Source organism: Hermetia illucens, chromosome 5 (assembly GCF_905115235.1).
Source record: "Hermetia illucens chromosome 5, iHerIll2.2.curated.20191125, whole genome shotgun sequence".
Classification (NCBI taxonomy): Eukaryota; Metazoa; Arthropoda; class Insecta; order Diptera; family Stratiomyidae; genus Hermetia; species Hermetia illucens.
The window spans coordinates 62,804,055-62,826,580 of record NC_051853.1 but is presented as its reverse complement, the minus strand read 5'-3'; the positions used below and the strand labels follow the sequence as shown (position 1 = coordinate 62,826,580).

General features: G+C 39.4%; 1 protein-coding gene and 1 non-coding gene across 5 annotated transcripts in view; both read right to left on the bottom strand.

Moving 5' to 3' along the window:
• The window catches only part of LOC119656792 (eye-specific diacylglycerol kinase), a 533,740-nt gene that overhangs the window by 278,196 nt on the left and 233,018 nt on the right, over window positions 1–22,526 (bottom strand). The window lies entirely within an intron of this gene.
• Window positions 11,532–11,659, bottom strand: Trnal-caa. The gene is made up of 2 exons: window positions 11,622–11,659; window positions 11,532–11,576 (listed from the first exon to the last, which is right to left on the bottom strand). It is a non-coding gene; the product is annotated as a tRNA-Leu (tRNA).

The following is a 22,526-nucleotide window of genomic DNA, read 5'->3' as shown; positions in this document are numbered from 1 at the left end:
ATTAGAGGCAGCTCCACCTTCCGAAACAGTGACACTTAGCGATACGTTTTGAACATATGAAAGCGAATTCTTCTGTGCAGAATACAGACTAAGAATTCATACGTGAAAACAAAGAACGATTATATATATCATACATTATAGGTATGAGAGAGCAAGGAATTATACTCGTAAACAAATGAATGGCATTTTGGCCTCCCAAAGATTCTCTACGTACACTCCTAAATATTACGCTTCACCCATTCCAGCTGCCTTTCCTACTTTCAATGGACAAAACATGATTCCCCGCTTGATTTACCAAGCATGAATCCTATCAGTCTTCGTTAGCCCACGTTGCCGATAAAGCGACGACATCCCTTGGCTCCCATAGGTCCAATTTGTTCAACAATTTTACATTCTAAATAAAGTCACTTGTGCGTCACAATTGCTAGCAATATATATATTTCGTCTCCATTATTTGCTCTTATCTCAATTATTTCGTATGGATTTCACTCGAAAAGGTGTATGACAAGGGAACCGTCACCAAAATGCAAACACATGAGAAACGATAAGGTGGCAATGAGCAACATTAGCGGGCATCGACGCAGAAGACATAGAAATAAAATACGTTTCAGTCACGCTTCGTAGCTCTTCTCTATCTCAAATATTCATCCCCAATTTGTGTCATGTAGAGCAAAAAGAATGGAACGGAAAAGAAAAACATGGTTTCCACGTCACAACACTAAGCTTTCCAAACATCTTAAGTGAGTTATACATTTTTGTGGTATAGGGTTTTAGGGAAGGAGGTTCATCTGTTCATCCGCCTCCTGTTCACCACCACCTTCCTTCGAGCCCTGCCCTCGCAAATTTCGGCAGTCCCGTTCACCTCCCGCCTACTTTCAGATATAACATCATCCCACTCTCATAAAGGCATATTACGACAACTACTGGCATTCTTCCGCACAATTCAAAAATGTCTGGTCTTATTTTAATCATTCAGAACGCTGAACGAGCAGAACAATAGCTGGTCCCCGAAAGTATACTCAGTGAACAAAGCAGCGGAAACGAGGAGAAGGATCTCTTCATTTCATTATTCGCCATGCTTCTTCCTTCATCCATCTCATCATTCTTACGTCTGAACTTGAGACCAGGAGTAATTCATTCAAGCTTTCGGTTTCGCCACTCTCGCACTACATCACACGCTAATGGTGACACCAGGAAAGCACGATGTTTGTTTGTTCGCGTACCATAAACTCAAAATTCACGCGAATCAAGATGATGGTTGCACCATTCGTCTTCGTAGTCAGTGAAAAATAATGTCAAAATGTCTCCAGCGAGAACAAGGGACATGTATCAGGATGGCAGACGCGTAGATGTGATTGTCTGGAAAGATCCTATTTCCACTTGACTGACATGCATTCTAGCATACGCCGAGGATTGCTTGTGCCCCATGCATAGTATAGAAGCTAAGTGAACATTGTTATTCAGAAGGATTTGTCGAAAGGAATGGAAGGATGTGACGGGATGGACTACATGCATAACGACATATTTATCGAGGAGGCTGGATGTTTGGATTTTATACAGGTGCGTTACTGAGTTTTTTGTGGGTGTGACTGTATTACTTTGTAATGTGAAATCCTTTTTTTTCTACCCACAAATGCCTGATTGAATGCAGAATGAAAGAATTGGATTCAATTTATTATCAGCCGCCTGGAGAGCAGCCTTGATTTGGTGGAAATAAAGTACTACATTTTCTTGTCGAATATGATGTGTGGAAATGACATGAGAAGGCAGATCAGGATATCCTTCCGACTGATTATGCGGTTTTCAAATATATTGATGTAATAGAACTTGAACAGAAATCATCAATCTGTAAACTTTCATTCTGCAGTCATACAAATAAGCCATTAACGATTATTAGAAATACTATGGCATGACAAAGAGTCTTCTTAACAAGTTTACGCTCCTTCTCGAAAGCTTGATATACCTAATCGATAGACCCATTTACCCTGCGGGGGAAACCACTGTATATCAATCAAAAAGTGGTCTTCGCCTAATGGATCGACTAGTAAAGAATAAGAATTTTCTCATAGAATTTTAACTAAATTCTACAGCAGATGGAACAATTTAGGGTGCCATATTAGTCGATGATTTCCAAAATGACATTGTAATTTCGAGAAGATCTCTGAACACAGAACAAAGATGTCAAGAATTCTACAGGGGACCGTTTGACGTCCACCCTTTTTACCCGGCTTTAGAAGGGCAATACGATGTCGAATGGCTTAAAAATGGCATGGTGCTATGACTTGAGAGAATTACGTAATATCAGATTACCATCATCATCGTAATCCAAACGTTACCAAAGATTAAATTATTTCCGCATAACCTAGCATCGCCACATTACCTAACATCATCACATGACCTGTGTGATGTTAATATATCTCCTACAACAAGTAATGTACAAAAGATCACCATTTTGGTAATTGGTATTTGGTAATATTAGTGGCCGAGAGCTGCTATTTGATGTTGATGATATAGCATCACATGTACGGTTGGATAGTGAAAAGTTATGTTTGTGATATTACTTTGTACATTACTGATACATATGTGACATTATTTTGTAATGTGACTTTTTCAAAAAATTATATTACATCATATTATTACCCACTAAGGTGTTTCGGGTACCTCTACTATCGATTAAAGAAACCAGGCATGAATGAAGTTTCTACAGTTATAACCAAATTACTACCATGCAATACAGGAACACGGATTAGGTATATGGCCTTGGAATAGTATGACCCTCAATTGTAAGTTGGTGAGAATTGTGTCTATATCGATCACCAAACTATTATTTTCCAGCTGAAGCGCAACCAAAACAGAAAAACGGGGTAGTAGTTTTGGGGTAAACATCCAACACATTCGTTGCTTCAAGATTCAATGCAGACATCAGACATGGATAATGCATATTGATAGAATATTGGAAAGATGTGTAGCGCATGTGATGATCCCATGCCACACCCCATCGTAACCCGCGCTGCTTAACCTGTATTAAAACCAGAAAACTAAGTCAACGAAACAAAAGTCACTAAATTAACCTGACTGTAAGGAGTTGTACAAAAAATAGATAAAAAGCGAGGATGGTTGGCTGCTTGAAGAAATTATAAAAGGAATTCGACGTTACCCCGTGGAGTGACCCAAAGAAGATGATTAGTTAAGAATAAACGCTGATCGCCTATTACTAGCTCCGATTTTCTGCCGTATATAACTACAACTCTTTTGCCATAAATCAAAGGGAAAATCAACTTACTCGCTGTTCATGTAGAGGTCGGATACCTCTCTAACGTAATAAAGGAAGAAGCGTTCGATTTTCCGAAAAATATGACTGAAAATACGGACACAGATTTGAGTGGCGTTGCGAAAAAAGCTCAGTCATTTACCACCAAAATGGTATGAAACATTTTGCTTAAGAAAGAGAAATTGTTTCGCGCGCAAGTGGAAGCATCCAAACCTTTTCGGCGAAGCGGTCGAAAGAATAGTTTGGCGTGATCTTTTGATCATAAAAACGAGAACAGTTTGTAATCACAAAGAGAGATTGCGGTGGCCAGAAGGCATTCTAAGCGCCTAACAGGGGAGAGCTATTTCAAAAACCTAAAAAGATGGTGAAATTGACCGTCAAATACTGAAACTCCATCAAAGTGCTTCGTAGACATGTACGAGTGAAATTCAAAAAAATGACAAAACACGGCCCGACCGAGCCCGTGGAGCCGGGAAACTCTAGACCGAAGTGCCGTGATCGAAAAGGAGGATCGACGACGGATCGCATCCTCGACCGATGTTTAGACCGGTTTGGATTTCTGAAGAAGAGATCTATCACTGGCACCACCAAATTTGGAACAACCATTGGATTATGGTATAAGTGATACCATGACCGCCACGTTGATAAAATCCGGCTCAATAGGTTACGGTGGGTGGATCACTTAATCCGTATGAATGAGGATGATCCCACCCGGAAAGTCTATAAGGGCAATATCTATGGTAGAAAAAGAAGACGAGGCAGACCCTGCCTAAGATGGAGCGATGGCGTAGGTCAGGACGCCAGACAGCTTTTAAGGATATCGAATTGGTGGACCTCGGCGCAAAACCGGGATGTCTGGAGTTCCTTATTAAGGCAGGCGTAGACTGGATACCAGTTGTAGTGCCGTTGATGATGATGAACCATTGGGTTGCAGCTGAAGCAGTAAAGTTCTGAGTGACGGTAGTTCTCTTCAAAAACAATGTTTTTTTTACTTGTGAGATAAAGCAACTGAATTAAATCCATAACCAAATTAGGCATTACCAAATACTTTGTGGAAATTGTTATTCAATTCTTGGTGGAAAAGTTGCTGTGCTACGATTCGGACAATAGAACGATCTACTGCAAAAATTCACCCCATGTCCATAGGGAAAGTCAAAATATATAATGATCAGTAGTATCCGTGCTTTCGCGGTATACAGGTCCTTTTGTTTGGTCCTGCACGAAAAGATTCATTTGCTTTTATGCAGTATTTTTTCTCTTCCTCCTATGTAGCATTCTTTAGCACCTCCATTATCCTCTTTTCAAATTCCAAGATCCCATTACATAAAAACAGTAAGGTTTTTCAAATATTTCTTTATAAATGACGATTCTACTCACAATTTAAAATTTTACCATTATTGAATTACATGAATTTTCAAACGTCAATTGCGCTCTTTCTCTGTTTTTCCCATAAATTGGATTGCTCGGTCATGAATGCGCCCGTAAATGCATTTTTGCCTAGCGGATCGACTTAGAAACATTGACTTAGTAATGTATGATTGTGGAGCAGCTGAGCGCATGCTATTGTTGTTGGGGGGAATATCGCATGGTTGTTTTTAGTCTCTAGCGGGCGAACCGGAGTAGAAAATGAGGAACCGTGAAGGTGTATTTTAGAAAAAAAAGATAAGTAAAGTAGAAGTGGAACACTTGATCATTGTCGATTGAACTACCACCTAGGGAAGCTAGGGATATCTACGGACACTGCCTGCAGGTTCTGTCAGGAGGAGGACGAAACCTCTATGCACGTCCTGGGACAGTGTCCGGCACTTGTGCAAAGTAGGTCGATACATCTGGGAGAACACTTAATACCAGATGCAAAGCTGAAACTTCTGGAAGTGGGGAACATACTAAAGTTCCTAACGGTTACGGGCCTGCTTGAGATACTATGATCAACAGGTACACTATAACCAGTAAAAGGGGCACAATAGTTCTTCAAGGACGCGATGCGACTTTCCCTTAACAGAATAATAATAAAAAGTGGAACAAAAATTGTCGTCAAAGAAGAATGAGAAAAGCAGCCTCCAACCAGCGGCCATGTGTAACTACATGTCTATTAGTCGATCAGGTGAATTAGTGTTATTGCGGCAAAGAGGAAGTGGATATTGTGAAGGACCGGAAGGTGGACTGAAATAGCTTTTCAATCCTTATTTAGCAAAAGCTGCTCTGGCTTAGCACTAAAAGCAAGATAACATTTCTGGCCGTTCGTTGGCCACAAATCTTAATATCCGGAAAATGGTGACTCTAGAGTTGCATAACATCCTATCGACTACGCTCAACTTTTGGTCATGATTGTTTCAAATAAATTATGTGTGGATACTACTCATATTTATCTTGCATATCACTCTTCAGCCTAATTCATACGTTTCCTTTATATTTCAAATGGTATAAGACCAAAGTATCCGAAAGGGGGCTCCGGCATTCCTAAGCCTGGCTAGCACAGGTAAACACGTGACGATGGCCTTCGCAGTCAATTTCCCACTTTCTTTAGGTTATTAGAATAGCTCTGCTCTCTTAGTTGCTCTCTCATAAACGAGGAAACGTTCAATATTACAACCCCCTAAAAAACGTGCAAAGGGCAGCAAAATACAGTCGCAGTAGGAATTTTTCGATCTCGCTCATGGTTTCGGTGAGAATCTATGTCAACGAAAGGACTCCACTGATATATGCATATCGAAGTAGCCGTAAAACCAACAATGTGTCTGGACAGAAGATTTTATTTTCTAACAAAGACAAAGGATGGGACCACAATCGCCGTCTGAAGCGAAGCAAGAATCTTCAAAGTTGTCTGATTTAAACGTAACCGGCTACTTAGTATGGTCCAATAAAATTAAAAAGAGCACCTCCTTGGTGCATCCCTGAAACAATTTCCAAAAACGGGTTGAAAACTGTATTGATATGAAAAGCCTTAGATTTTGTTTGGAAATTGAGAAAGTCCTGAGACTACTTTAGCTTCAGCCGGCTAAGGCCTGAATTCTACTAAGCGGTTTTGTCTTGGACACCATTAATACCCATAATCATCGCGATACATATAGTTATCAAAGTAGTGATGGGAGTACTGCCTGAACCATGCTCTTCTGTAATTCGTCCTGCATTCGATTTTATAGGAAGGTACGGACATGAAACCATAAATGAAGGGTAATCTCTTTTGGGTCCAATAAATCACTTTTTCATTTTTAAGGTTTTAAGTAGTCACTGCCTGTCTGCAGGTCTATTTATTAAACCTGTTCACATACACAACTTGGCGGAAATGTTGGACCTATAAACAGCCACAAATGCAGTAAGAAACACTACTTCATGTTCAATTACAACGGGAAATCGAAATGGAAAATATTGTAAGGCCAATATGTAACATACAGGCATTACCAAGTTTATTTTCAGGCTTAGTGATTGTGTACTTTCTGAAAATCATACTTGAAATAAAAAGCCAATATCATATCTGCTTCAGAAAGAAATAATCGAAGCTTTTCTACTAACTTTCGTAGTCATATTTGGTGAAAAACAAAGTTGTGTACTCGTACCATACTTTCGAATAAATGAGAACTCCCTATCAAATTCTGCATTGGTAGGTTTGTTTCCGAGAAATTTGTCTTACACGCACGGCAGCTAGACAAATAGATGAACAGATGATAGATAGAGCGGATAGTCACTTAGATAACCTTTGAAAGATTCACCAATGAGCCAGGCGAATATCTTAGAGGGCAATAAGTAGGACCGATTAAGAGCAAAAAAGAAGCACGCCTGTGAAAAATATCGTAGAAAACTTAAGTTGACTGCACATGTATGGGGAATTGCATGAAACCTACATATCCGAAGGGATATTTCCTCCATCATCGAATCCAAGTGCAGAGGCTGCTGCTAATGCCTAAGGCTTGGAAACCTCCAAGGGAGACATCCTTCTGTAGAGCCATGTGCCTCTTATATACAGTGGGGAAAATGTCGAGGCAGATGATCTATGTATCTATAATATATCTAGATTTCCTCCAAGTGCCGAGAAACAAAGAGGCCTTTTAGATTGGCAATATGGATTCTTTAAACGCTGGCCAATCGTTGCCCACATCAAATTGGCCTGGTCGAAAATGTAATTCAGGGCAATTGCAATATTAATGAATATTGATGAATATTACGTAGAGATGCCCCTGGACTTGGGAAATACATTCAATTCTCTGGATTGGAGTCTTATACGGCAAACCCTTAATACGCCTAGTGTTCCAATAACTACTAACAAAAACGAAAGTTCTGATGTAACACCGACTTGTTGCCTCCACGGGGGTTCCAAATGGATCCAAACTGAACCAATTGCCGTTCAACATTGCATTAAATAACGGAGTGGTAGTAGATGCAAATTAAAGTTGAGCAGCACGTGCGGTAAGTATACCACGATAGGCATCCAGCACCTGTATGGCCCTGGGAAGGGTGTTGCCAAATGTGGGAATGTCGCGGTATACCTGTGGGCTGCTGTAGCTAATATAGTGAGCTATACCTTGCTTGGAGAAAGGCAGTGCATAGTTTATGTATGTAAACGGAGGGATGCATTTGAGTTTGGGTGTGTTTTGCCTTCAGAACTGTTTGAGATGGTACAACATTCGTCCCTTCGACATATTGGCAGATGAGATGATGAACATTGAAAAAAAAAACTACATGTCCCCCATTACTGCAAGTGGAGAACCCTTGACGGAAGGGATCCATAAATAGATGGCAATGGGAACTCCCAAACAAACCGGGAAGGCTAAGGCTAGGTGGATCAAGTAAGAAAGGTTGGACAACACGTTTACCTGTATACGCGAGCCGTTAAACTTTAGTAGTACTTACACAACTAATTTGTTCTCTTGATAAAACTCCATTTTCGTTAGTGTTTAAAATTTTAGTGCGATTCAAACATTATTTAGCGAATATGCAGAGGTTCATTTGAAGTAGGTACAAAGCAAGAATACGATGCAGTATGCTATTCTTTATATTTATATAAACTTAAGAGGGTGTTCCAATCGATCTGGCAAAAATTAGGATATATTTTGAGGTCAAAATTCCTTGCATGCATTTAAAGAAAAAAAAATTTACACTATTCTCAATGTTCCTATTTACATGAAATCGGTTTAATGAGGTGGCATGAAATGTTACTAAATGGTCCCCCATCTTGAAGCTATGTATGTACAACGCTCAACTTTAATGATGGAATGAGAACCAACCTTTTCAGCGAAATTAATTTTATTTATTGAGAGAGGCTCTGAAGGAGTTTCCCAATAGTTAACAGTTAGTAAGAATACTTTCATTTAGTGTGTGGTTAGTACCTCAGATTACCTATTTTAATGCGATCTGATATTTATACCGTAGGAGAATTTGTATCAGACTTTTAACTTTTGCCTTGGGGCTTGTCCTACCGAATAATTTCGGATTTCTTGAAATAACGTAAATGATTTTCAATAAAAAATATTATAATACTAGCTGACCCGGCAGATTTCGTACTGCCTCAATCGATTTGCCAGCTCGAATGATAATATTATGGCTATCAGATGGCATCCGATCCAATGCTATTTTAAACATGTTTAATAAACATTGTTATTCTGATGAAGAAACATTTGTGATTCATGGACAATGGTTCTCTTCACTGTTAGATTGTGAGCACAACGATTATCAACTTCCGCATCTGAATTGCTCATAAAATAAATTTGTAAAAATTGATAATCTGCATCAGGTACTGGTAACAGTGTCCCCAATAAGTGATAAATTTGTTCTTGTATCTGTAATTTTTAAAAATTTGTCGATTAATTATTTCCTATACATACATTTTAGTACATATTGAATATTATAAAAAAATATTCTGGTATATAATACCTTGAAAGTGGACATGAAATTGTCCTGTATAATATGTGTAGCGCCAAATGATGTCATCTGGAAACAGCTGTTATATTTCTGAATATTGGCCAAGAAGTGCTTAGAATCATTTCCAATCCCAGAAACCGAAGATCATAAAGGATCTGGTGGTGGGAGCAATTGTGGCAATTTTACTTTGCCTCCAGCACAACATAATCCAGTAGATTCATGAGTGTATTTTAACGCCTTACAATATTTACAAATTATTTTCATTTCCCCAATTGTAACCGATTTGTCGGCACTATAATCAATTGCCGGATCATAGTGCAATGCAGCTCGTTCGAGAATCACAGGAGCATTCCGTCTGCGGATTCGATCAATTTCATTATGCCGTGATTGCTGTTGTTGTGTTTGATGTGCGCGAACTCGTTGCGTTCTAAGCCTATCTACTTCATTATCACTCACTAAATAACGCAATTCTGACAAAAGCAATACGACTATTTTCTTGATCTGTCTCTCTCTGGTCATCAGTGCGGTTAGCATGTGAGGTAGCTCTTCGCACATTTAATTGACTGCGACGACCTAAGTCAGGTCGTCTTCTCCTCGGCGTCGTAAATTGTAAATAATCAAAGTGAGAAAATTTTTCGCTCACTTAGCAGTAAAGTCTCGCAATCACAAAATATCAAAAAAAAGAGCACATTACCTGGAATGTCACTATCAGAAAGGATCGCCAAAGTAAAGAAAGTTGTCGCGCACTCATAGATATCGTAACGCAATATCGTAATACTTCTTTACATTTTCTAAAGTGCAAGAGGATGGATTGACATATTACTTGGTTGTCAAATCTAATGTCAAATATTATCGTTGCGTTCAGAAATTTAATTTGTAACAAAAGTTAATATCTAGTCTAGGTCTAGGTAGTCTAGTTTGGTCTTGAAATATTTATGGAAATTCAGAGAAGGTTTAAACAGTGAGAAACAAAAATACTAAAAACAGAAATTCTATTTCCCAATACAACATGTTCTGAGCTGTGAAACATTTGATTTTTAGAAATAAAAGATTGTCACTTAGTTATTTCAAGTTGCATTAAAAAATTTGTCCTTTTCATAGCTGTAATATGAGGTCCGATGAACTCAGTGAGTGATTGAACTTTATTGAATATCAATAAAGTTCAAATTGACTCTACACTTTATTTAGAAAAAAATGTTTATATGGGAAGAAGAAAAGTGATGTTTTTAGGGTTTTACCGGGAATTATTTGAATTTTTCTCACCTTTTAAACCTTCCCTAGACCTCCACGGACATTTCAAAATCAAGATAAGATAAATCCATTCAGCCGTTCTCGAGTTTTAGCGAGACTAACGAACAGCCATTGATTTTTATATATAAGATACTGGTTATACTTCGATGTCGGGATTTAATATAGAGTGTCCTTTGTTTAGGTCTCCCCTCTCCCCCATTTCTCCTTTCCCATGTATGAAGTACAACCCGGAGCTTTTAATTTGATACCTCACATCATTACATTTAGGTAAAACAATTTTTATTCACTCCCTCAACATGTGTGGGGAGCTCCGCTTTCAACTCAACGCAAATTACATATAATATCATTCATGCGTCCCTAAAAATAGGTACAACCATTTCCGAATAAATTGCGTGTGATTAATAAGCAGATAATAAGCACATTTCAATTATGTTTTTATTTTACACAAATTCCTAAAAGGAAACAAATGCCATTGTGTTTGCAACCCTTTGCCACAACACAAAAAAACCTCTGGATCTGTAAACCACTGACAATCCACCCCTTGCTTTGCATAGCCCTTCCTTATTATTAGCTATCATATTTACTGGGAAAGCCCGTTGGTAGTCTTTTTGGAAATTCCCATAGTTTCGGCTTTGTTGAGCATCAGGTACGATTTTGGCTTCATTACGGAAGGGCCATAAATTACCCGGCTTCTGCGTAGGGAAGGGGAAAGTAATCAATGCATGGGAATTTCTCCCTATTTACGTTTCTGACCCCTTCTCAATCACAATCTTCTAGGCAAAGAACAATTTTCAAATGACCTCTTTCCGTTTTTAAGGTAATTTACCCCCTCTTGCGAAATGAGCTACTCTTATCGCATCCCTAATATGTTGTTCCCTGTACCCTTATTGTCCTTGTGGAATGAGGAGGTCTTGTCTCTACTATGTTCTGTCCCTCTCTTCTTATGGTCATTAAGGCTCTGACCTGGATTTTTTTTTCAATTGAATTTATTGTTGGTAATATTTGTGCCTGCAACCGAAGCAAATTTTTACAAGGCTAATGGATCCTCCTCCGAAAAAAAGATAAACATTCGAATGTATCTAGCTTCCTACCTACATATTTTCAAAGAACGAAAACACAACCCACAATTTAATAATAAAACGAATAAAAAATTTGTCAGAAGTGGGATTCGAACCCACGCCCTCAGAGAGGACCAGAACGCTCAGTTTGAGACTCGAACTCGTGGGCCCAAGTAAGATTCGCTCTTGAGTCTGGCGCCTTAGACCGCTCGGCCATCCTGACACTGACGCTCTACCGAATCTATGAATGAGATCTAATTTAATGCAGATAATAGATAGTCGTTGTAAATTCCCACGTGTAAGATAGATTAACGATAATTTCCAGAGGCAAATTGGGCTTTCCGATAAGCACCAATCACAAAACATGATAAGTGGATTATCAGAGGAAATTATAAGCATTTACGTAGGCCGGTGTCCACTATTTTTAGATAGAGACAGTATTCACATGCCGAGTAGCAAATAGATTTAAAGATATTGTACTTATTTTTAGCTGCTGAAACGAGTAAAATGTGTGTGGCTACTCAATAATAACAGAGATTGGAGTTGCAGTAGAATAAATGGGAAAGACGACGGAGCCTTTGTGTATGTAGACAATATTTTGGAAGAAAATTGAATTTATACGTTCTTCTTAAATATCAAACGATAAAGAAGATAAGATATTTTTCATCTTGATATAATTTAATAGATAATCATAATCTTTCCTTACATATGGGTTGTCAAGACGGATAAATCTCTCTGTGTCACTTAATGCCTCAATACTCTACTATTTATTTCATATTATAGTTTTCTTTCGAGCGCTACAGGCAGGTAAATTTGATAAGAATCTAATTTTCGTTTGTTTCTTCGTCGGAACAGCAGGTCAATTAGTTTCATGCTGGTATTTTGAATATTTTCAAAGTTGCGTGAATTTATCCCAAGCAACATAACACGAGCAAATTCAGCTAACTCAGAAGGTGAGACATCATGAGTTTATTTGGAGTACAAAATGAAACCAATAGAATAGGAGTTTGGCACGTATCAAATCGTATCTTCTCATCGAAATTTTGTCAACCAACAGATACAATCTAATAACCGCCCTCCAGAAATTCAAAGAAAAGGATTACAAATTTAAAAGCACTTCGGCAACTCGCATAAAGTCCGAACAAAAAACTATAGGGACTAGACTTAGGAAAATTTTAAATTTATTCACAAAATTGCAATCATACGTATTGCTTTCAGGAATTCCCCGAGAACTAAAATATAACGACTAAATTACGTTTCAGAATCTATAACTAGAAATGTGAACCACAACAATAGCCGACAGACAAGGCGGCTTTCGTATTCACGGCGATCAAGTCTACTACTTTCCAGAAACTACCCCCTTAAACTAAGTATTAAATTCCTAAATTAGTTCGCTTTTCTCGTAGCCGTACTACGACCAACGAGCCCCATGTTCATACAAACAGAAATGTTCTTAATGAATTGATCTACCAATAATTCCAATTCTTTAAGGAGAAGGGAATTTAAGCCTCCATTCAGAGTCGTCAAAGAAGACGAGGCAAACCCTGCCTAAGATGGAGCGATGGCGTAGGTCAGGACGCCAGACAGCTTTTAGGGATATCGAATTGGTGGACATCGGCGCAAAACCGGGATGTCTAGAGTTCCTTATTAAGGCAGGCCTAGACCGGATACCGGTTATTGCGCCGTTGATGATGATGATGATTCAGAGTCGTCGTATTATCCTAATCAGATTTTCCATCCTCTGGAATAAATATCATCTTCACATCTGTAATGAATGTAAAGGTTAGGCGAAAATCAAACGATCGAGCCGAGTTGGCTATTGGATTGGCTATTGGATAGCAAGTGGGGTAAAGTTTTACGGAGCTCAATTAGTTCCAAATTGTCAACAGGTTAAAAATATAGCGAATCGACATACGTCTGCCATGAAATTCGGACTGGCTTATTAGCCATTTTAGCAAAGCATGATTAGTTGCCTGCATCTCCCACTTCAGTCTTCTACATTGGAATCGCTCCTATGTCATGACCACTTGCACAGTGTACACCAATTTTGGAAAGTATGGTTAGCGCACGACCGGAGCCGAAAGGAGACTCCTTTTGGAAACATCGGACGCCAAAACAACTACCTCAAAGTAATAAAACTTATGCTTCTTCGAAAGAATATCCACCAGGGATGCAGTCAGTGAAGCCTAACTAGACACAAATTGCTAAAACCATCCGCACAATTTAAGGAACCGCTGCAGTTACTTTTTTTTAAACGCGAAAGTCTGGAATGGCAGTATCTTGGTACAGCAAACGACAAAACTTTATTAATAGAATGTTGAATGTTAATCTAGTGCATCTCAGCTGATGTTGGTTGATGGTTTTGACATTTGTACCAACGGCAGGTGTAAATAAGTTCTCTGTGAGATCAAATTTGTGTACAACGTGTATTAACAACGAGATAAAGAGGAACAAAATCAACTCCTTCCAAACGAAACGCGATATCACTTCGGCTGTCTTTAAACCGAACATTTGCAATCCAAAGTGAAACAACTGATGGTGGCTACAGTATTGTTCATCCCAAGGTTGACATTCGCTTCATATGGGATATTGTGCTGAATCAGTGATGAGAACAGCGGAGTAGTAAGGACTTATTCAAACCTCAAGGTTGAGTAAGTGAAGTCTTGAGGAAACTGATCGAAGATTTGCTCGCAAGCTATTTGATATTCTTACAGTCTTTCGAGGGACGACTTTAGATTCTAGAGAGTTGGTGTCCTTGAAGTGATATATAGGTGGTCAAATTAGGTCTTTTCGTCAATGTTCGATCCGAAAAGAAGGGACGACGCAATGCTGCATCGAAAAAATTAGGTGACAGCACATGTGGTGAGGCAGGCTTTTGCACGACCGTTTTATTTAAAGCACACACCGTAACAAAATGTGCTTCACGTCTCCTCCTTTTGTATTCATGCCTCAACTAAAGCAATTCAACATCGAAGAGTGCCTATAGTTTCCGAAGCTTCCGGTTACAATCGACTTATTCCGAATTGAAATATCAGAATTAGCACCGGCACATATTATTTTGTTGCTGAATTAAAAAGTTATCTTGCCTGCAGTCCCTGTTGGTTGCGGTCATATTTGTTAATTAAACCACACAAGTCTACCGAGAAAGAGGTCTTTACGGTGAATATCTCCATTATTGAATAGTGATATAAGTCGCGTTGCAGGTTTGGCACCACTTTAATTTCCCCTACAGGATACTAAAGCCTTACTTTCCAGTCCAGTTTCAGTTCAATACGCAAAGATCTCTTACAATCGATTCCGGAATCGTTCCCCGAGAACGTGCTGATCGATGAAACTCCCAGAATTAGACAGATAGCATCTACTGCAAAAAGTAGGAGTGCGTTTGTGGAAATTCCCCCGAAAAATAGAGTGATTACGTACGTTTACGAACAAAAATCGGGCTACCAGCAAGGACCCTTCTCTTCGAGCGAATTTTATCCCTCAAGAGTGCATTATCTGGGTTATTCGACCCGCCGTTCGGGTAGAATATAGCGGAGGAACTGCAGGAGTTATTGGCGAGGCAGGAGAGGCTCGACTGAACCCAAAGGCCAACGCGACGTGTCCCTCGATGGTGGAAGAGTGTCGTTGCTTCTCCAAGGCTTTCCTTATTGTTAAACTAAACCGAGATATCAAGCAAGCCTCCAACTGGGCGTAATGTGAGGTAAGTGAACAGGCAAAAAAATAGAAATTGAAAATTGGCGAAATAAATATATCAAAGAATGGGAATTATCTAGAGTAACTAAGCAAAAGTAAAGAAGTCATAAATAATACAAATCAATAATGACAAAAATCAATTCATTATGCTTGCAAATAAGGAGAGAATGAATCATGAAGACTCCTTTACTCTTATATTTCCCAACGTTTCAAACGCTTAAGGTAAGTTCTATGCTTTTACGACGAGAAGTCCCACGACGAACGAACACAAAATGACCAAAGGAAGGAAGACCTTAATCTAGACGGGGGGTGAGGGGCAGAATGAGGTAAAGAAACATTTGTTTTTTAACCAAAAGGCGTGCAACCCAAAACTTAGATCATGAATGTGCATGGAGACAAAATTGAAAAGCTGAGGTCACTCTATTCAGCAATTCAAAATAAGGTGTCGAGTTGGTTGTGAAACCTAACGAGTGTTAGGACCCACGTTGGGCGCCATTTTTAATAAGGATAGTTGTATCTATCATGAGGGAAGGGCTATCCAAAGAACAGAAAAAATGGCAAAGGTCGACCATGTAACCCTCAGTCCATTCCCCACAATCCATTCTCCCCATTGACTAACACCGAGATGTGGACGAGCGTGCCAACGGGATAATTCAAAGGTAGGAGCTGCACGGTCCTTCCTTCGCTACTTCGGTTATCATGACTTTACACTTTTTCCCGATTTTTAGCTTGGTCTCAGTGGAGTTAATCAATTTCGGTATCTTGGTTTGCCTGTGGAGACAGTTCTATTTTTATTAGGTAGCCAGTTTTTCCCTAGGTATTTAGTTCCACTTTAGGCCAATATCCCCTTCCCTATAATAGGTTTGATAATTTATTTATTTAAGAGGGTAATATATGGAGGAAATCCTATTAAATACTGCATCCAGAATGAGATGAAAGTAGAAACCGTAGTCAATGTTTAAAACTATGGTAGGAGGAAGAATTTAATAGGGGACAAAGTGACAGGAAGATGAGCTATGGAATAAGTGACAAAAGTATTGTCAAAGAGTTTCGACATTTAGCCAAGAAGATGAAATCTTGTAGATTGGTAACAATAGACCGATGTTTCACAAAGCTGTAGGATGACGAGAATGATCGGTTAGCCAGTCGTAGATATATCCCTCAAGGGTTTTATCACAGGAGAGGTGGGGCAAAGGACGATAACACTCGATGACTACGCCATCGCTCCATCTAAGGCAGGGTCTGCTTTATCTTCTTTTTCTACCATAGATATTGCCCGTAAAGACTTTCTTGGTTGCACCATCCTCATCTATACGTGACTAGAGGTGACCCGGCCACCGCAACCTATTGCACCGGATTTTATCCACAACCAGACGATCATGGTATCCCCCAAGAGTTCGCAATTCTTCTTGCTAAGAACCCAAGTCTCCGAGGAATACATGAGAACTGGCAAGGTCATTGTCTTGTACAGTAAGAACTTTGACCCTATGATGAGACATTTCTTTTGTAAGCTGAAATAGGCACTGTTAGCAGCCTTCAACCGTGCGCGGATTTCATCGTCGTAGCAGTTATCGGTTGTGATTTTCGACTCTAGATAGGAGAAGTTGTAGTCTTCTATCTTTATTGTTCTCATTTAACTAGTGCGATTTAATGTTGTTTGTTGATTTGCTTTTGGTGCTGACGTTGCCACCATACATTTCGTCTAGCCTTCATTGATGTGCGCGCTTCCACCGATTGTCAATAATTCAGGTTGCTGCGCTTATAATCGCTTACATTGCAGCCTGACAGACCGATGTATATATTTTCAAGGAAAAAACCAATCTCTAATTCGTCTCTAATTCGAAAAATAGACTTCTGCTCCCGAATCCTGTTCTGCTTTTGAGCCATCGATGTAGAAGATCGATTACATATATATGGCGTCCGCTTTTTTTGTTTTGTCTCAGTTTCTCTAGATTTGAAGACGACTTCATATCACCTAACAAACAGATATACATTTGGGGATTCAAGAATTAGAAGTCATCAGGAAGAATTAAAAGGATTCAGTTTTCCCAATAACTCCCAATGCTTGGTTTTCCAAGACAGTCCAACTTGGCCAACCACTTGCTTTTTAAAGACTCTGCGCAGTCGCTCTTTCATCTCCCTATTCCTCACAGAAAGTTCTATAAGAATCTCATTTCAAACACGAGCCTGTTATATTCACTCTGCGTGTTCCTGAAGTTTAACCAGTCTTCATTCTTATTGCTTTTGTAAGACCGATTTATTGATTGATGTCTAGTCTCGACTTCTATCGCGGAAGGAGTACATAGTCGCTAAGGGAGCGGCACTTTATTGTCTAGAAGTTCTTTGAACTTTATCTTCTATATTCCTAGGATTCCTTCTTTGTATTACCGTCCTTTCCCCTGCAATAACCATTTTAAATAACAATGAACTGACAGTGACACTTCTCGTCTAGTACCCGTCAGTGTCTAATCAACTTTAACAGCTTTGGGGTGCAAATTGTTAGATCGCTTCAGTTCTTTTTGGCATCACGAATATATACACGGCATCAAACTAGCTAAAGTGATAAACCCAAATAGCTTCTCTTCTCTAGGATTGCATTTGCTACTCCCCCACAGACATGTTCAGCATGCATATTACAACCTATTAAGAGGTCAAAACCACTTAATTCTGCATACAGTACCAGATTCCTTACTTTTTACGTCAGCGGAGGACACAAAGAAGGATAAGCAAGCAGAAGCAATAAGACGTTTCTCCTCTTGCCAGTAATCTAGTATTATAGGATAAAGCTAATAGGTGCTGGCTGCAGCTTTTTCACAGACAATTTGGACGTTAGAATGCATGTCCGTGGTTTTGAGGATCTTTTATCGATGAAGATCTTAGCCGTCGTTGTTGATCCAATTCCAATGATCTTGTTAAACCGGACTCATGGCTCTTGTTCCAGAGTAATCCAACATCTTTGCCAACACTAAAATTCTGTTTAACAATCGAGGGATTCCTAAGTCCGCCATCTACTTAATGGTGGACCGGACCAGTTGGAAAGCAACACGCTTTCACAGTTGTGGTCTACAGAACACTCATGCTTTGGCAAGGACCCAAGCTGCAAAATTTATCACTTTCGGTTTCATCCAGTGCCAACACTCGTTTCTAGTAGAAAAGAAGGGGTATTCTGAAAGTTAATAAGTGTGGTAAATGTAAAAATCAACCCTAACTGATAAGTCGTTTGTCTTCAGTGTGGATCTGACTGGCGTTATCAACTTGCTCCCATTTTCTGATGAAAGTTCCGCTTCCTTGCGTCCGAGTTTTGGATATTATCACCCTTGGTGGCACAACAAACTTTCCACTGCCATCGACTGGTAGCTTTCCCATGGAGTCCGGTCTGCATGGATCTGTTTCTTCATATTGGTATTTCCAGTTTTTTTAAGGTGAAGAGAGAAGAGAGAGTTATGTCAAGCAAAATTAAGCCTATATTCCCCTCTTATTTGCGGCTCAAGTTTCTGTCTGCCCAGCGTTTCTCTTCAGATTTGTGGAAAGTTGAAACCCCGCGTGACGCCGCAGTCGGATTTCCAGTTTCTTCCTTCACAGGCTGGTCGCATTGAAGGCCTTAAGTGCAGGTTCTCCGCTTAGATGGAGAGGGAGTCCTTCAAAGACTTTCCATAAAGATGGTGAGGCATCCAATATCCGTGCCTTGGGCGCGACTAGATTAAACAAAGTTGCGGGTGGATTCGAAGGTTATAACTTCTTACCGCTTTCAAAATTAAAATGTGCAGCTTCCATTTTCTTGTGTTCTGGGCACTCTTATTGTAGAGTAGAACTAATACAGGTTCCTCTACCATGGCAAAGTACTATTTGAGGGGACTTAATTATTAGTGGCTTTGCTGAAGTTCGCAGAGCTTGCATGGCCTCGAACCCTGGAATTCGAGATCTTCGAGAAAAATAGTTGCGCCGGGTAGTGCGGTAGAAAATCGGGTAGAATCCCACTACAAATGCAAATCTTGGATATTCTTTATATATCAAGAATTAGGCATATTCGAAGATGGTCTTGTTTACATGCTCATATATCACAACATTTAGAAGCGTGTGTACAAGAGGTTTACTTTTTGTTTTAATATAACATAGCATGCCAATTATCAGTTGCTGAGCCCGTGAGCTCCCAATTATTGGACATGTTATTATTATCCTTTTTGTCTGTTTGCAGCCTTCGATTTGAAGGCAGAACATTTTGAAAATACACGTAATTGAAAAGATTATTTTTCTTCTTCCAATTAGCATTTCTTTGTATAACAATGCTCCTACTCCAGGAGGCTCATTCCGATAAAATTAGGATACCAAAAAACGCCGAAAAAAATCTATTATCAACGAAATTATGTTCTCAACTCACATAAATTAGCCATAAAATTGGATTAGAGTTTACTGAACTGGATGATGTCATGTTTACACAGCCTACACCATATAATTTACTTCTCTTCACAATTGGTCCTGCTTACTGCATCACAACAACAACCCCAATACTTCGGGGGAAGATCATTATGGTGATAAGAAAATTGTTGGAGCAAAGTTCCCATAAAATAAGGAATTTTACAATGAACAGGCACATTTACCCGTTCAAGTTCTAGGCAATCGATTTTTGGTTAATTTAACGCTTTCGGAAAAAGCCGAAAGACAATAAATTAAAAGGACCATGAAATACTGAAAGTTTATTGTACCAAGGAATCAAGTCGGTTTTCGTGGATCCAAGTATGTGGAAATGGGGCGCAAACTTCCAAGGATCCAAGTCGACGAATCGAAAGTGAGAAAGGAAATAGCGACAGAAAGCTTTCATGAGTTCGTTTACCTCAGCAACTTAAGGAGTTTTTTATTAGTTTTTATATTGCGGGAGAAATATCAAATGCAGATAAGGCCTGTTGAACTATAAAATTAGGAAATGACCAGAACTGCTTTTCACGTGGAACCACTGCAATGAATGTAGTAAGGAAGTAAAAGGAAATCAAATTCCGTGGAACTCCCACTCATCCTTATGTTATTTGTTTTCCGTACAATCCTTGGCCCAAATCAAATTACGCCTTGTTTTCGACAACCTCTCGCCGAAGAAAATCGGATTTATTATTTAGATGATGATGATTAGGATCTCCGAAATAGCTTTCGTATGAATTTCAGCGAAATTTAGATTTCTATTTTGCATCAATATTCATTCCAGAGGTAGGCAGTGATCCCAGTCCTCCCAGTTCTCTCTTGGCCTTCATTCAATTAAATTTCAGCTTCAGCCCGTGCCTACACACGCGTACTCTGTCCTGTGTGCATTAGCTGGAGAATTGCCTGTTCACCTCAGAAATAAATTGACTGTCTTTGTGTACATTCGAGTCCTTTTCTAAACAAATCAGAAGAATGGTACGCAGTTGCTGAAACTGAAAACTCCGAGTTAAGGGAAGCACACAGAAAGTGTCAGTTTCCAATCGGATTGTGACAGGAAGCTTGTTGTCCAGATTGTGGCGAAAAAAGATTTCACTGATTTTCTATGAAGGGGAAAGCACCTCAATTGGTACTTCTTTCTAATTTCAAAACAGCTTGTAGGAAGCGCTCCTTTCAGCACTCAATAAGAGTTCAAGGTATCACAACTTTTCCAGAATATCCTCATTCGTTTCATTTACAACTTTCTATGAACAGTTTCCGTTACACTCCGCCTTACAAAAATTTGCGTATGTAAGTAGACTTTCCAAAGTTCTCAAGTTCTGGTCTTGTAATATCCCCACAAGACGAGAATTTCTTGCAAACTTTAGCTACAAAACGCATGCTACCCGCCAACCACCTACTCCAGACTTCATTCAAACTTTCCGAAACTATACACATTGTTCTAACTGTAATTCGTCATGAACAGTCCCCAACTTAGGTTGCGGGAGAATTAAGCATATTTTCCTTGACATGCAGCATCAGTTCAGGTTCGAGCCCCTTTAAAAAACGACCCGAACCTAACCGTCGAGCAAAGTATCCTTTCGCTGCCAAGACGAGAAACGAAGGGAAAGTGGAAAGTCTTATTGACTTTGGGGAAGATTACATAAATTGTGAATTCGAGTGTGCTAGTAACCCTTTTCTACCTTGGAGCCTTTACGTTTCTTACTCGATGACGTCAAACGCACATAAATTTCAGGTTGAAGTTCGACGGTTGTAAGTTAAAAGTTTCACGAAAATTTCCTCTCGCTCCGTTGCCAAGTGAAGCAGGACTCGAGGCTGCTCAAGAAAGAGGCTAATCGGTTCTCTGACATGACTCGGTCCTTCCAGACTCTAGGGAATCATTTGCGGGTTTCGTTCACTTTTTGCCTCCTTCTGGCTGAACTCTATTTTCGTAGTGGAAAAGAACCGTCTAACACGGGTGAAAGTCAATTTGGAGAGTATCTTTTATCGGAATATATGCAAAATATATTTCAAGTGTTTTTTTCCTTTTTTTCTTATTGATTGAAATTTAAAGAGTCATTTTCATTTGAATTGAAAAACTACTTTGCATAAGGATGCTACCTTGGACTTTGATGTTACGAATTGAACTCGTTTTGTTTATGTTTAATCTACTCGTATTTAAGCAGTCAAGGATGATGATGGTGGAAAGCCAAATTATGCATTTGCTTTTGAAAGCGGGTCCTTAGAAATACTCCACGTAATATTATGTATACAAATTGCTGAAACTGTAGAATGTGATCTCAGATATTCACCCTTAAAGAAGGGGCTGAAGCCCAAGGACGTAGTTACTTTATAAGCATTTATAGCTTATAAAGTGATTATGCCAATTACTTTTTATGCCCTGAGTTAGGTTGAATTGATTATCATGAAACAGACTACTTTAGCGGTACTCCCCAGACATAAGGAGGAGTTTTTGGAACTTTTACACATGAGTGGTTCTCCCAAACTATATCAATAGCTTATTTTGAGCACTCAAGTCAAAGATCGACATCCAGACAACAGCCAGAGTTTATTATCTCTGGCAATAGTAATGATTTTGTTAAATGATCCATCTGTGAACAAGTTTCTGTCACTGTTTCACTGTGTCACTGTGTCACTGTTTCAATTGATTCCACATTGCACTGCAATGTGAGTGCCTGAGTGCCTCTCAGTATGTTATAGAAAACGAGGAAGCTGCTTGAGAAGCTCATCAGGTCAAGACTAACTGACGCAATACATGCTGCAGGAGACTCACCAACACAGGGCGATCCACAATTGATGCGATTGAACAACTGGTCTAAGCAGTGAAATTGAAAGATTATTTCCTTGCTCCAGGCTACCTATTGCAGATGAGGGACTTTTTCAAGAACCACACCCTACTCTGCGAGAGTCGTGAAGATCAGCGCAAGATGAAGGTAACATCACTTGCTGCTCAGGGATCTATCCTTGGCCCGGACCCTTGGAACGCCTTA